Genomic DNA, 13067 nt, shown 5'->3' on the forward strand with positions numbered 1-13067 from the left:
CTGGGGCTATTGTTAATCTATTATTCTGTGTACCCCGACAAGCTAGCAGTTTTCCAGCCCCCACCAAACACTGCCTGGACAGCATCAGCAAACATTCCTGTACCCCTTCCATTCAAGTGCATCCTACCCCCGTAGAAGCAATCTCTCCTGTTGACAAGCACAGACCACACTGAGAAAAATTCTATCCCGTGAGCCCTGCACAATCTCCCAGGGCGGAATCGACCAAAAAGGCTCTCACCATATACTCCCTCCTCTCGTGTCTGTGCAGAATTGCAGTCACTTTCATTATGTCCATACACATTAATATATTCTTATTCCATCCTTGTAATTTTATGTACAACTCCACCAAACGTAATTCACCTTGAATAAAATCTGCGTGACATTTTATTTTTTATTGTTGATAACTACCAAATTTAATCCTTTAGTTCAAAAACACTTTTATCACTTTACTTTAGAGAAAATCATCTGATCTCGGTATGAAAAGCATGGGAATCTGCTCCCAACTGTTAGCAAAGAAAGAAATGGGGATGTGAACGTGACTGGTCTGGATTTTATAAAATTACTTATTTTTATGATGATAAGGTTTACATAACATCATCATTAGAAGCTTAAATGGCAAAGGGGCTGAACTGACAAAAGAATTAGGTTGATATGACATCAGAATAGCAGGTACAAAAACCAAGACCGAATACAGGCGACAGTTTTTTGTAATGGTTTTGAAGAAAGTTTAATTGACTGGAAAGCACTAACCAAGTCATGGGAAATATTTAACGTGGAAAGTTGTATGATGAAATTTGTCTCTGTATACAGACCATCCAGTTGAAAGCAAAAAAAGATGAAACAGAAGTTCTTTAATTCATAACTAATCGCGAGAAAATTTTAAATTCCTGTGTGCATGTCAAAATTTGAGAAAAAAATATATTATTCCAAATTATTTGTTTTGTAATACCAACTTATATTTTCAATCTTTCTGACCACAACTGTGAAAAATCCATGTTCTACATTAAAATCATTCATTAATTAATTTTTGAAAATTAAATTCCTTTTTAGATTTGTCAGCAAGCAATTACTATTACATATTATTATTATTAATTACTATTACATATTATTTTTATTATCCCTCTGGCTCTTAAGATTGTTCCAGGACTATGTTAAATAAACAAATTTCTGATACTTACGGATAAAATTATTGCCTAATTTCATACATTCTGTGTGGCTTTGAATTTTTGGAATTCTCCGTTATCTCGCGGAATCCGTACAACAACCAATCGCTTGTGTTCATTGAAGTTCTTCATAATACGGGGTGGTATTCCTAAATACCTGTCTACTGAGTGTATATGAAATAACTATTATAAGAAGGCAATTTTTAGAGTTGTTTTTACTTTAAATATTAAAATGTATATTTAATGAATAAATTTATGTTAAGTATGGCTAAAATATATAAACATACAATACAAAAACACTTGTACAAATAATAATCTGAATTATTTGTACAAGAATAATAAAAAAAAAAAATAATAATTCATAGGTAGGTCCATCTAAATAACGCATGTATACATGTAGGTTAGTGCAAATGCATCATTTTAACATAGCTATCTATCAAAGTAGTTGAATTAATTAATTAAATTGGCATCATTTTAGTTATATCTCATATTGACTGCCTTCACAACGAGTTTCCATGGTATTGTACTACCTCGAATAAATAACACTTCACCAGTGGAGAAGTGCATTTGCAGTAACCTACATGTTAGTCATTCTACCTCGTAGCATGAGGACTTTGCCCCTAAATACTTTATAGTCTATATCACTACACACCATCAGGCATCTCTCATATTATGAAGTTATACTTCATAACTGGGTTGTCACTATTGCAACACCAGGGTACATGCCCACCCACCGAAGAGAAGCCAACAAGCTTTGAAACGGTGCTGTGTGGGTGGTGGTATCCGCCGAGAATAAATAACAGTAGTCTTCTCCACTGGTGAAGTGTTATTTATCCGAGGTAGTACAATACCATGGCAACTCGTTGTGAAGGCAGTCACAATATGAGATATAACCAAAATGATGCCAATTTAATTAATTAATTCAACTACTTTGGTAGATAGCTATGTTAAAATGATGCATTCGCCCTAACCTCCATGTTAGTCATTCTACCTCGTAGCATGAGGCCTTTGCCCCTAAATACTTTATAGTGCATGTATTACATTTATTTCATTTCTGGCTGAAAAGTTATATATATATATATATATAAACCCCTGGCACCCTGCCGTGATGGGAATATATATTTATTTATTTATTTTTATTCCCTCGACATTTAGTACTCCTTGTAAACATGAATTTTCAACTAGTCCTTATGTATTCTCCTCCACACACCAAAATATTGCAAAACCATTTGCGAAACATAGCTACCTCGAAGTATGAACGTTAAATAAAAACAAATGGATGAATAAATAAATAGTTACGAATAAACTTTTAAGCGCAGCACTTTCATACATCCTATCAAACTTAGGATGTATGATAGCTTAATACAGTGATATCTGAAATATCTTTATGTAAAATAAAATTTTCTACTACATAGTAACCTGCAAACATCACAAAAAGAAACATTATGGATGACTCACCCGCAGGTATCTGATCTGTTGCTTGCTGCCACCTTCGTTTAGTTAATTCATATTTCGTGTGAATAAGACTACCTCACGTGCGACGACAGCCTCCCGCTCTCAGGATCACGCCGACATCCACAAGCACGGTGAAACAGGACTAATGTTATTCCTTTCTCCTGAATCCTCCTTCTGTCACAGAAGTCCCGTATCTTCTCGCGGTGCTCGAGATGCTTCTAAAATCAATGATGCCGATCGAAGAAATTGCCCTGAAGCAACACTGCAACTAACGGAGACTGCTAATGTGACTGGTAGCGTATTTACAGGGTTCGTTACGGACGAAGCGGTCAGAAAAGTGGAGGTGCTTCAAATAGCAGGAACTATAGATAACGCATCGCTTGCATAACTGTTTAGAGACGAAACTTCTCTGCCATTCAAAAGTCCGCACATTAAGGACAGTGGGCTGAATTCGTTTCTATTCCCAGCTGTTGCTACTGAAATTACGAAAACAAAACATTAGCAGTATATTAATTATGTCAGGAATTAGAACGAACGCATCGCACAGGTCTCCACTAATTCTTTTACCAATGTCAAAACCTTTGGTAAAACATTTCGCAAGCTTGATTAATGCAAAATATCAAGAAGCACTTTCCACCATCACAATGGTTACTAAATATTGGGAAGCTTCAAATAAATATCACATCCATAATTTAGATACCGATACAACCGCCCTATATGGGTTTTTTTTTTTTTTTTTAAGGCAAAGCAACTAAGAATATGAGGTGTCAGTGTACATGCATTCTATAGTCGGTTTGTCTATTTTTCCAAAAAAAAACCCTCGTGTTTCCGGAAAAGGGGGGACATGCAACTCTCGATCAAGACTGACTAACTAGGCCACGGAAAGGCCATAAAAAAATAAAATATCTCAAACAGACATTTTTTTTTATTTATTTACTATCAGTTTATTAACACAAAGTTCACCCCCTGTACAGCAAGTGGGCTAGAAGGGTATTTTTTTTTACATCATTTTCTTTGACATAAAATCAGCTTCCGATAATGTGTCAATTCAAACACTGCTTCATTTATTAAAGAACTATTACAAGGCAACCGCCTCACTAATCTCCATCCTTCGCAACCTCCTTAATGAAAGGATACTGATAACATCCCATAGTCGCTATCAGACTATAACAACGGTAAGAAGAGGAGTATCACAAGGTGAAGTGTTATCTACGATGCTCTTTGCACTAATCTTACAACCATTTCAAGTGACGTTTACAAACTTCAGCTCTTACGCTGATGACTTCAGTAAATACAAAAACTTTCAATTACGGAAATGAAAAAAATGCAATAATATTAATAATATAAAACTATAATTATAAGACAATAAATCATCATCATTATCAATTATCAGCCAATTCCAATCCCCTGCGGGATGAAAGTCGCTTCAGCAACTTTCCAATTTTCTTCTGTTTTATACAATGGCCATCAATTTACTGCCAACGAACTCTTGAATTTCATCTGTCCATCTAAGTTGTTGTCTTCCGGATTTTTTTTAGCTCCTCTTGGGTACCATTCTGTTATTTTTTTTAGTCCTATAGAACTAAAAATAGAACATCATGTCTTCGAGCTATGCGTCCTGGCCAAGTCCATCCATTTCAGTTCTTTAGTTTTGATAAGAATGTCCTTTACTTGAGTTTGCAGCCTAATCCATGTGTTCCCTTCTTATCCAACAGTCTGATCGGATAAGAAGGGAAATAATATAATTCGTTCCATTCTTCGTTGTATAGTTTTCAGTTTATCTTCCATTCTTCTTTGTGTAGTTTTCAGTTTATCTTCCATTCTTTTGGTGAGTGCCTCCATAAGTCATGGTGAGGAGTATACATTGATTCATTATTTTACGTTTCAGACAAACTGGGATATTGTTCCTCAGTATTTCCTGAATGCTATCAATCCGAAATTTATTCTTCCCTTGACTTTCAGCCATTTATCATTATTACAGCTAATGACTTGTCCCAGGTAAGTCATTAATAAGTCAATATCTGCTCCTTACATGATTATATCCCTTTCTGTAGCATACTTGTTCATCATTACTTTTGTTTTAACCATATTCTTCTTTAGTCCGAAATCCTTAATAACTTTGCATAACTGATTAAGATTGTCAGCTAATTCCTCTGGATCATGGCTTATAATCACAATATCACCTGCAAATTGTAAATGGTTTAAGTACTGTACTCTCTATTCACGATGACTCCTTCCTGCGACCAGTCCAATCTTCTAAAAGCTTCTTCAAGGGCAGCAGCAAACAACCTCAGAGATATTGTCGCTCCTTGTCGAACTCCTTTTCCAATTTAAAATTTGCTACTGTCTTTGTGTACTCTAATAAAGGAGCTAGCATTCTCATATACACTGGTGTTCAAAGAAAGTGCATCACCCTAGGAATTTCACATTTCTAACCCTTTTTCGCAATGGAATGTTACATTAATGACTAGCATCACAAATAGAAATATAAACAAAAGATATTTATCAATAGTTAAGGCAAGGCAAAGCTAAGTAATATTTGACAGGTGTTCTCAAAATATTCCAAAATAAGCATTTGCAACCTTTATACAACAGTTTTGGTAAAACGACAATTACGGCTGAAATGTTATCAGAAGCCCTCAATTTGCTTCAGTTTATCATTTTAAATGGAAAACAAAAATGAAAAGTTCACCAGGAGCAAACTAATATTGGGTTGAACCGCCTCTGGCCCTGATGACAGCAGCACACCATTGACGCATTGACAAGATCAATTTCTGAAGATAATCAACTGATAGTTCGTGGTTGTTCCAAACACGAATTATAGCTTCCTGAAGTTCACGAAGGGTCTTTGGTTTCTTTCTTGCAACTGCGGATTCCACACGACCAACAGTTCTTTATAGAATTCAGGTCCGGGCTGTTTCCTGGCCAGCTAACAGTTGTAAAGGACCGTTCTTCCAACCATTTTTTCACCTGTAACAAATGTAAACACATTACTGTCGAACCTCTAATGCAGAATTGAAGTTAAGTAACTACAGAAGTGCCTACTAACACTTTTCGCCCGATGACAAGGAGCAGAGTCGTCCTGAAAGATGCAGTTACTTGGCAGGTTGAAATGGTCTGTAATGGTTGGCAGCAATTTGCTTTTCAATATATCCAGGTATCCATTGACATTTACGGAACCTTTTATTAACTGCAGGTGATACAAAATGCACCCCCATATCATTTGGCTGGTAGGGAATTTCACCGTAGACACCATACAGTCTGGGTTGTGTTCTTCACCACGTCTACGGCAAATCGTTTGTCTCCCATCAGAGCCATGCAGGTTGAATTTCTTATCATCCGAGAAAATAACTGACTTCCACTGCTCGGGAGTCCATTTGACATGCTCCTTACACTAAATTAATCGGGCCTTTTTAATTTTTTGTGTGAGGAGGGGCTTCTTCTTAGGATGACGGGTTACAAGTCCATTTTTGAAGAGGCGTCTTCTGAGTGTTACTGCAATTGCTACCATTACTGTATGTTCTTCACATTCTCTTTTCAGCTCAGATTCCGAAGAAGCTTTACGGTTTTTAAGGCATAAGCACTTCAAAACAAGGTCCTGTTTTGGCGTAGAGACTCGTTTGCGTCCGCTTCCTTTTTTCCTATCAGCAGAACCAGTATTCCTGAGTTTGGAAAGAAATCTACTCACTGTCGACTCATTACAAGACACTCTATAAGCAATATGACGGGAAGAACATCCTTCCTCACATAAAACAACAATAGCACTCTTTCTTCGTGGCGTCAACTGCACGTAACTCGCCATCCTGACACAAGCAAGGAATGACTGCAACTCTTGCAGAGCATGCTTTTATAGCTGAAAGTAACAGCTGATTCACTATTACGTCATCACCTAGGTGTGTCAATCTTATCTGATGCAATCTGTAAGAAATATTGCCATATACTTACGTTATTCGGAAGGCAATTACAATTTTAAGGGGTGGTGCACTTTCTTTGAACACCAGTGTACATCCATACATATATGTGAACGAATACATAAATAATAAAATCATTGGGTTAACTGTAACCACATAACTTAGCAATGTGATATTATTTAAGTGGCCCCGTGGCAAACTGGACAAGCGTGGTCGACTAGGGTCGTATGTGCAGGCAGCGTTTAGAAAAAGAAGAATCTTTATTGCAACGCTTAGAACGATAATTTACATAATACTGTAGTACAGTTGTAACAGCCCGTCAGGGCACAGTGGCCAGGGGTTAACAATGTACTACAGAGAAATTATTGCATCAATAAGCCAAAAATACATAAATAAATAATAGAATAATAAATAACGAAATACAGTACAGGAAAATGGAGAAATTACTTGAGTATACTACATATACAGAACATTAAGTGAGTGTACAACCATTTGTTTCAAAATACATACTATAAGGATATACATTGAAGTGCATAAATATGTACATAGCTGGTTAGGTTAAGAATATACATTGCTCAAGATTCATATGGAGGATACATCTGTGGCGGTCACGGGTGTCACTGCCGGAAGGCAAAAGCGCAGTTCTAAAATTTTAGTGTAGCGAGAATTCCCTTTCTGTATTTTTTGTTATTTACCACTTCTTGAAGGTCACCATCGATCACTTGCAGTGAGGGCAGCATTTGCTTTGGCAGGAATCTGTCGGTAAGTGCTAGCCGGTTATAATCTGCTAGCACCTGTCCTGAAGACCAGAGATAAGGGGGAGGAATGCGCCAAGAGCAGTGATCCCAGAAATTCGGCTCTGTAATTTGACTCGTGGCCATCTTGATTGTGAATAGCATCCTTCTTTCACTGACGTAGGATCGGAGCATACACACATGAAGGACATCTGCTGTGTTGTTCTGAGACCTAGATGAAGGTGGAGTTTGGTGTTGGCCCATTTTAATAGCCAGAATTCAACAGAAAATATCCTTTTAAGGTTGGATTCAGCAACCGAGGCCCATATCTCTAAAGCATATAGTACGGTCGGGTATAGATTTGATACGATATACCTTTTTACCAGGTGGGGGTCGTTGGTGTGGAGCAGCTGCTATTTGGCGCCCCAGCGTAGTGAAGTCAGCCTCGAATGTATGAGGTTAACGTGATCGGTAAAGGATAGCTTGGAGTTGAAAAGGACCCCCAGATCGTTGTGCGATGGAATACTTGGAACTGCGGAGACTCCAGCATTGTTCGGCTGCTCTAGTGAGAAAATTTGTGTCGATTTCAGAGGATTGATTTGGAGGTTGAATGCGTTGAGGTAGTCACCTACGTCCTGTAGTTTCCTGTTGATTTGCTAAATGGCTTCGGCTGCCGAGTCGGATGGCGATATTCTAGTAACGGGCAGCATGTGTTCCATATGCTGCCCCTTACTAGAATCATCAGCATATGTGTTCCAATTGGACTTGTTGGCCGCAAACGGCACCACGACTGTCGGATAGGACCCCGCTTTGAGGCACACCAGCAGTTATCTGTAAGTTGTGCGTGTTGTGTGGTTGACTTGCTGTTTGCTGGACGAAAAACCCGAGTTTCTTGGAGAAAAAACATATAATATGGGGGGAGAGAAAAAAAGAGGAAAATGAGCGAAGAAACATAAATAACGAGGACAGAAGTAGAAACAGAAGGAAAGTGGAAGGAATATGTAATTAAAAATTTTGAAAAATATTAAGTAAGGGACAAATGCAGCCAAAATTATAAGCCAATAAATAATAAATTTAGACCGGTGCCACCTGACCACGAGGAGGCAAAAAAAAGTGTCAAATGTCACTAAAATAATACGATAAACCAACCACAAAAGAAAAATAGAAATAGGATAAACAAAACAAGGAACAAAAATATACACCCGTTGCATCCATTTCCTTCCATTTCTACTTCTGTCCTCGTTAATTATTCGTTTCTTCGCTCCTTTTCTGCTTTTTTTTTTCTCTCATATTGCTTCTATATATTATGCGACGTGTTGTTGGATACTGCTTATGCAGCCACTGACGTTTGCGGTCATCTTTATTTCTTTATTGATTTATTTTTATAATTAAACATTTCATTTTAATATTAATTATACTATTTTTAGTTATATATATATATATATATAACTAATAACATATATATCTGTAAAATACGTACACACACACTCACATGCAAAACTGCGTATCTGACATCTGAAATCCACGGTTTGTGAGTGATTAGTGCATTTATCTCCTACCCCCCACATCATTTATGCAGTTTAAATCATTTTAAACTTTAAATATAAACAGCACTCAAAATACTACTGATTTATTTTATCGTGACTCAAAGCAGTCACAAAAATTATATAAGTTATGTAACTACTCCAGTGAGTTTTGTTTTATCTTTTTTTACTCCTCACATGAGAGTACACTGCAGTCTCAAAATGTAAACAGTCTTCTACTATTCAGATAAATACAGAAAATGATTTCTGTATTCGCCTTATTTCATTTGGAACTTTGTGTGGTGTTGGAGCAACATCTGTTCAACTCATACAGATGCAAATACTTCCGTGCTTCTTTAACATTAAACATCATTTCCTTGCAGATGAATTTCACTTCTCTTCAACTTTTAATTTCTGTGCCAGAGCTAAAAAGTAGCAACAAAAAGTCTACTGGAAATTATGGCCTACTACCTTGCTTAACTGTTCACAGTGTGAATGTATACAATGAACGTCTGTTCATTAATTTCATTCTGTGTGCCAATGTTTTAAGATCCGCAGCCATAAGCGTTACCATGAGACAAAACCAAGGGTTTCCTTCATCTGTTGCTTAGCGACTGCTGACGTCATCATCAAAAATGATCAATACGTATAAATTTCACCTTGTTGAAATCTGCAGGCTCGAAACCTTTCACTTTAAATGGAGGGAGGGTATGCGCCTGAGGTCACCACACTATCAGAGACGACGCGGAAAGCAGCGAAAATAATCTTCACAGGTCACCGACGAGAGCGATCAGGCGGTATATTAAATTACGTTATGACCCATATTAAGAAATATCATTTAGCGAGGCGCGGAAATGCAAAATAAACCCATATTAGGTCAGATGACATGATGCAAATATTTGCATAAGGGCGGAAACACACTATTATCACTTCACGCTTGAGAAGTAGTTTTTTGTTGTTATTAAATTTCATTAAAATTTTTTGTTTTGTATTTTGACAGAATAAATCTTCATTCAAAATTAAACTGCATAAGCCGAAGGGTGTAGAATACGAAAAACAAAATTTTTATTCACCAAGTTCGAATACTCTGAGGCAAGAGAAATAAACTAGAATATAATATCAAATTTTTTTTTGCATCCAGTTCCTTTGTGACCACATCATAATATTCAATCAAATTTGTCAGACAAAGCTTCCTCTTAAAAAATCCCCAGGCTGTGTCTGAACCATAACTGCAGTCTTGTCTAAATGATCCTGCATTGCTTTTTAAGTAGTAACTCCATTATTTTCCGTGTAACAGAAGTTAAACTAACATGTCTGTAATTACTTGTGTCACCCTTTGATCCCCAAGGGGGATCAAAAGGTGAATTGGGGATACATTAGTACATCTGCAGTCCGTGGGGACCTCCCCTGAATCCAAGGAAGCTTTCATAATTATGGCTAAGGGTTTGCTTACTTCCTTTGTTGCTTCCTTTAATATAACTGGATAGATCCCATTCATCCCAGGTGCCTTTCTTGTGTTTAATATCAGCAATTTCTCTTCACTTTGCTCTGTTTTTACAAAATCATTTAGCTTCCTGCCAGAGTTTAATAAGCTTCTGGCCTCCCTACAGATTTCCTCACAAGTGAATGTAGATGCAAAATACCCATTCAGTTTTTCAGCAACCTCAGCATGTTCATCAACAATCGAACTGTCGATATCAAGTGGACCAGTGGTTCATCCCTTTCCTTCTAGAGTTTACATAAGTAAAGTCTTCGCTGTTTTCCTTTGCATCCTTTGCCAAAGATTTCTCATAATCTACAGTTGCTTGCCTAACATCCTTTGTGACTTGATTACAGAATATCTTACACTGAGTGATCACTGAATTATGACCACCCCTATGAAAACTGAATGCGACCCGTTGACCACGTGAGGTACGAGAGTGCGGAGTTAGTCGACCTACGTAGCCTAGATAAGGTGTCAGTGGTTCAGTAGGTAGTAAAATTCCGAGCGTGATGGGTAAAAGGGAGGATTTATCGGACTTTGTGGGTGCTCGACGAGCTGGTGCCTCGATTTCCAAAACAGCTTAACTGGTGGGGCGTTCGAGGGCCACCGTAATTAAAGTGTACCAGCACTGGCGTCAAAATGGTCAGACAACAACCCGACGGCAAAACTGCAAAGGTCAGTAAAAGGTTCATGTTAGAGGTGAGCGCCGGGTCCGACAACTCGTACAGGCGAACAGGCACAGCACTGTTGAAGAGTTTACTACCCAATGCAACATGGGCCAACTCGGAACAATATCTGGCATGACCATGTGTCGCATGCTCGCACATATGGGCTATACCAGCAGACAACCCCCTACGGCATCCTCTCCTAACCAAGGTTCATCAGCATAGAAGACTCGCCTGGTGTAAAGAACAAGCAAGTTGGACGTTAGAAGACTGGAAGGTGGTGCTGGCCAGATGAGTCACGTTATTTACTCCACACCGTGGATGGTCATGTACGGATTTGGCGTCAACAACATGAGCCTCTTGATACATCATGCGTGGTATCAAATGTGCAGGCCGATTGCATGGTGTGAGGCATGTTTCACTGGCAGGAACTTGAACTCCTGGTGCATGTGGAACAACGTATTAGTGGTCTCCGCTATTGTCAACTGCTTGTTGACTGTGTACATCCCACTAAACATATGTTACACTTTTTCCCGAATGGCGATGGTGTCTTCCAAGACGACAATGCGCCGAGCCATCGGGCACTTGTTGTGCAGGAATGGTTTGAGGAACACAGTTCTGACTTCCAACATGTCGACTACACTCTGAACTCCTCCGATATCAATCCCATTGAGCACTTGTGAGACACTATGGAAAGGCATATCAGGCGTCTGGATACACCAATCACCTCCATACCCGCACTGCTGACCGCATTACAGACAGCTCGGTTGGCCATACCTCCCAAACGCTTCCGACATCTTGTTGAATCAATGCCACGTCGGACAACTGCTCTACTGAGGGCAAAAGGAGAACCTACGAAGTAGGTGGTCATAATTCAATGATCACTCAGTGTATATCTACCATAGGCATCTGTGTCTCCTGATAATTTATATGTGTCCCATGCATTTTACTTCTATGCCACAAGTCTCAATAGTCCATCTGACATCCATTTAGGCCTAAACAAACCTTGGACAGTATTGCTTAGTTGTTATGAAAAGCTTAATAGCTTCCAAGATTATCCCTTGAATGTTTCCCATTTAGAATTTGCTGTTGGTAACATCATCAGTTGGTCCCACTGCATAGAATTTAAAATATCTCTGAGATCACTGTAGCCACCTTTACGAAAGCAAAAACCCTTCCATTTACCCCTGATGGTAGTTACATCTTTAAGTAGGTAAATCCCACATCAGTACACTGTGATCACTGCCAACTAGCGGTTCCTTTATCTGCAGATTCTCAATGCATGAAGAATCACTGCTGTTAATCAAATCAAGAGTATTACTCCCTCTGGTTGCTTCTCGCACATGCTGCTGTAGAAAACAATCCTCCAATAAATCAAAAAGTCTTGCTGGCGTGTTAGTGACCATCCCACACGTTCCTGGATGTATTTTTGAAAATTTTACTGTAATCAAAGCCGATACAAAAATTTATTGTAAAGATAATACAATAAAACTTTCCTTTAACAACGGACTAGATGTGGGGGAATGCGGCTATCCGTTAAACTTGAACATTCGGATATACATATACTAGCCAAAGTTGTTAGAATGTTATGAAAAATGCTGAATTATAAAGTAAAAATAAAATAATAATAATAAATTGTATTAGAAGTAAAAGAGCTTGAAATTTTTTTATGCTGTACAGTGGCAGTGTAAACTGACAAAAACATATTCATAGTCCAAAGAGGCCCCCCCCTGAATACGCCCCTGCTCTTGAGTAATATCTCGCTGAAATGTCCGATGACTCCCTATTAATATCTATCGCGCTCGGTAGACTAAAAGAAGGTGGAGAAAATCTTAGCTTTCTCACGCTCTGCTTTAGTGTAAAAATATTTTCATTGATAGTAAATGTACCATTACACGGAAGCAGTTACGCCACCAGATCCCGTAAGGACGAAAAGCCAGGTTCAGAGGACGCTGTTATTTAATTCCATTAAATTGAGGTTCGTTAAAGCAAATGTTTATTGTATTAATAATAATAATAATAATTATTATTATTATTATACGAGTACAACAAAATTAACTTGACGTTCGCTTGCTTTTTTGCTGTTATTGAGCATGCTTGGTAAAAAACGCACAAGGTCAGTAATAGCCAATT

General features: G+C 38.1%; 1 protein-coding gene across 2 annotated transcripts in view; it reads right to left on the reverse strand.

Moving 5' to 3' along the window:
* LOC150085853 (ras-like protein family member 10B) overlaps positions 1-13067 on the reverse strand; it is an 88811-nt gene that overhangs the window by 45888 nt on the left and 29856 nt on the right. The window contains exon 1 of one of the 2 annotated variants that reach the window (XM_090373533.1): positions 2622-2768. The exons of the other annotated variant lie outside the window; for it this stretch is intronic. The gene's annotated coding sequence lies outside the window, so the exon portion shown is untranslated. Of the gene's footprint in view, positions 1-2621; positions 2769-13067 lie in introns of those variants that run through there. 2 annotated transcript variants of the gene reach the window in all.

This window comes from Mastigoproctus giganteus, chromosome 5 (genome assembly GCF_048544385.1).
Source record: "Mastigoproctus giganteus isolate SK-2022 chromosome 5, ASM4854438v1, whole genome shotgun sequence".
Classification (NCBI taxonomy): domain Eukaryota; kingdom Metazoa; phylum Arthropoda; class Arachnida; order Uropygi; family Thelyphonidae; genus Mastigoproctus; species Mastigoproctus giganteus.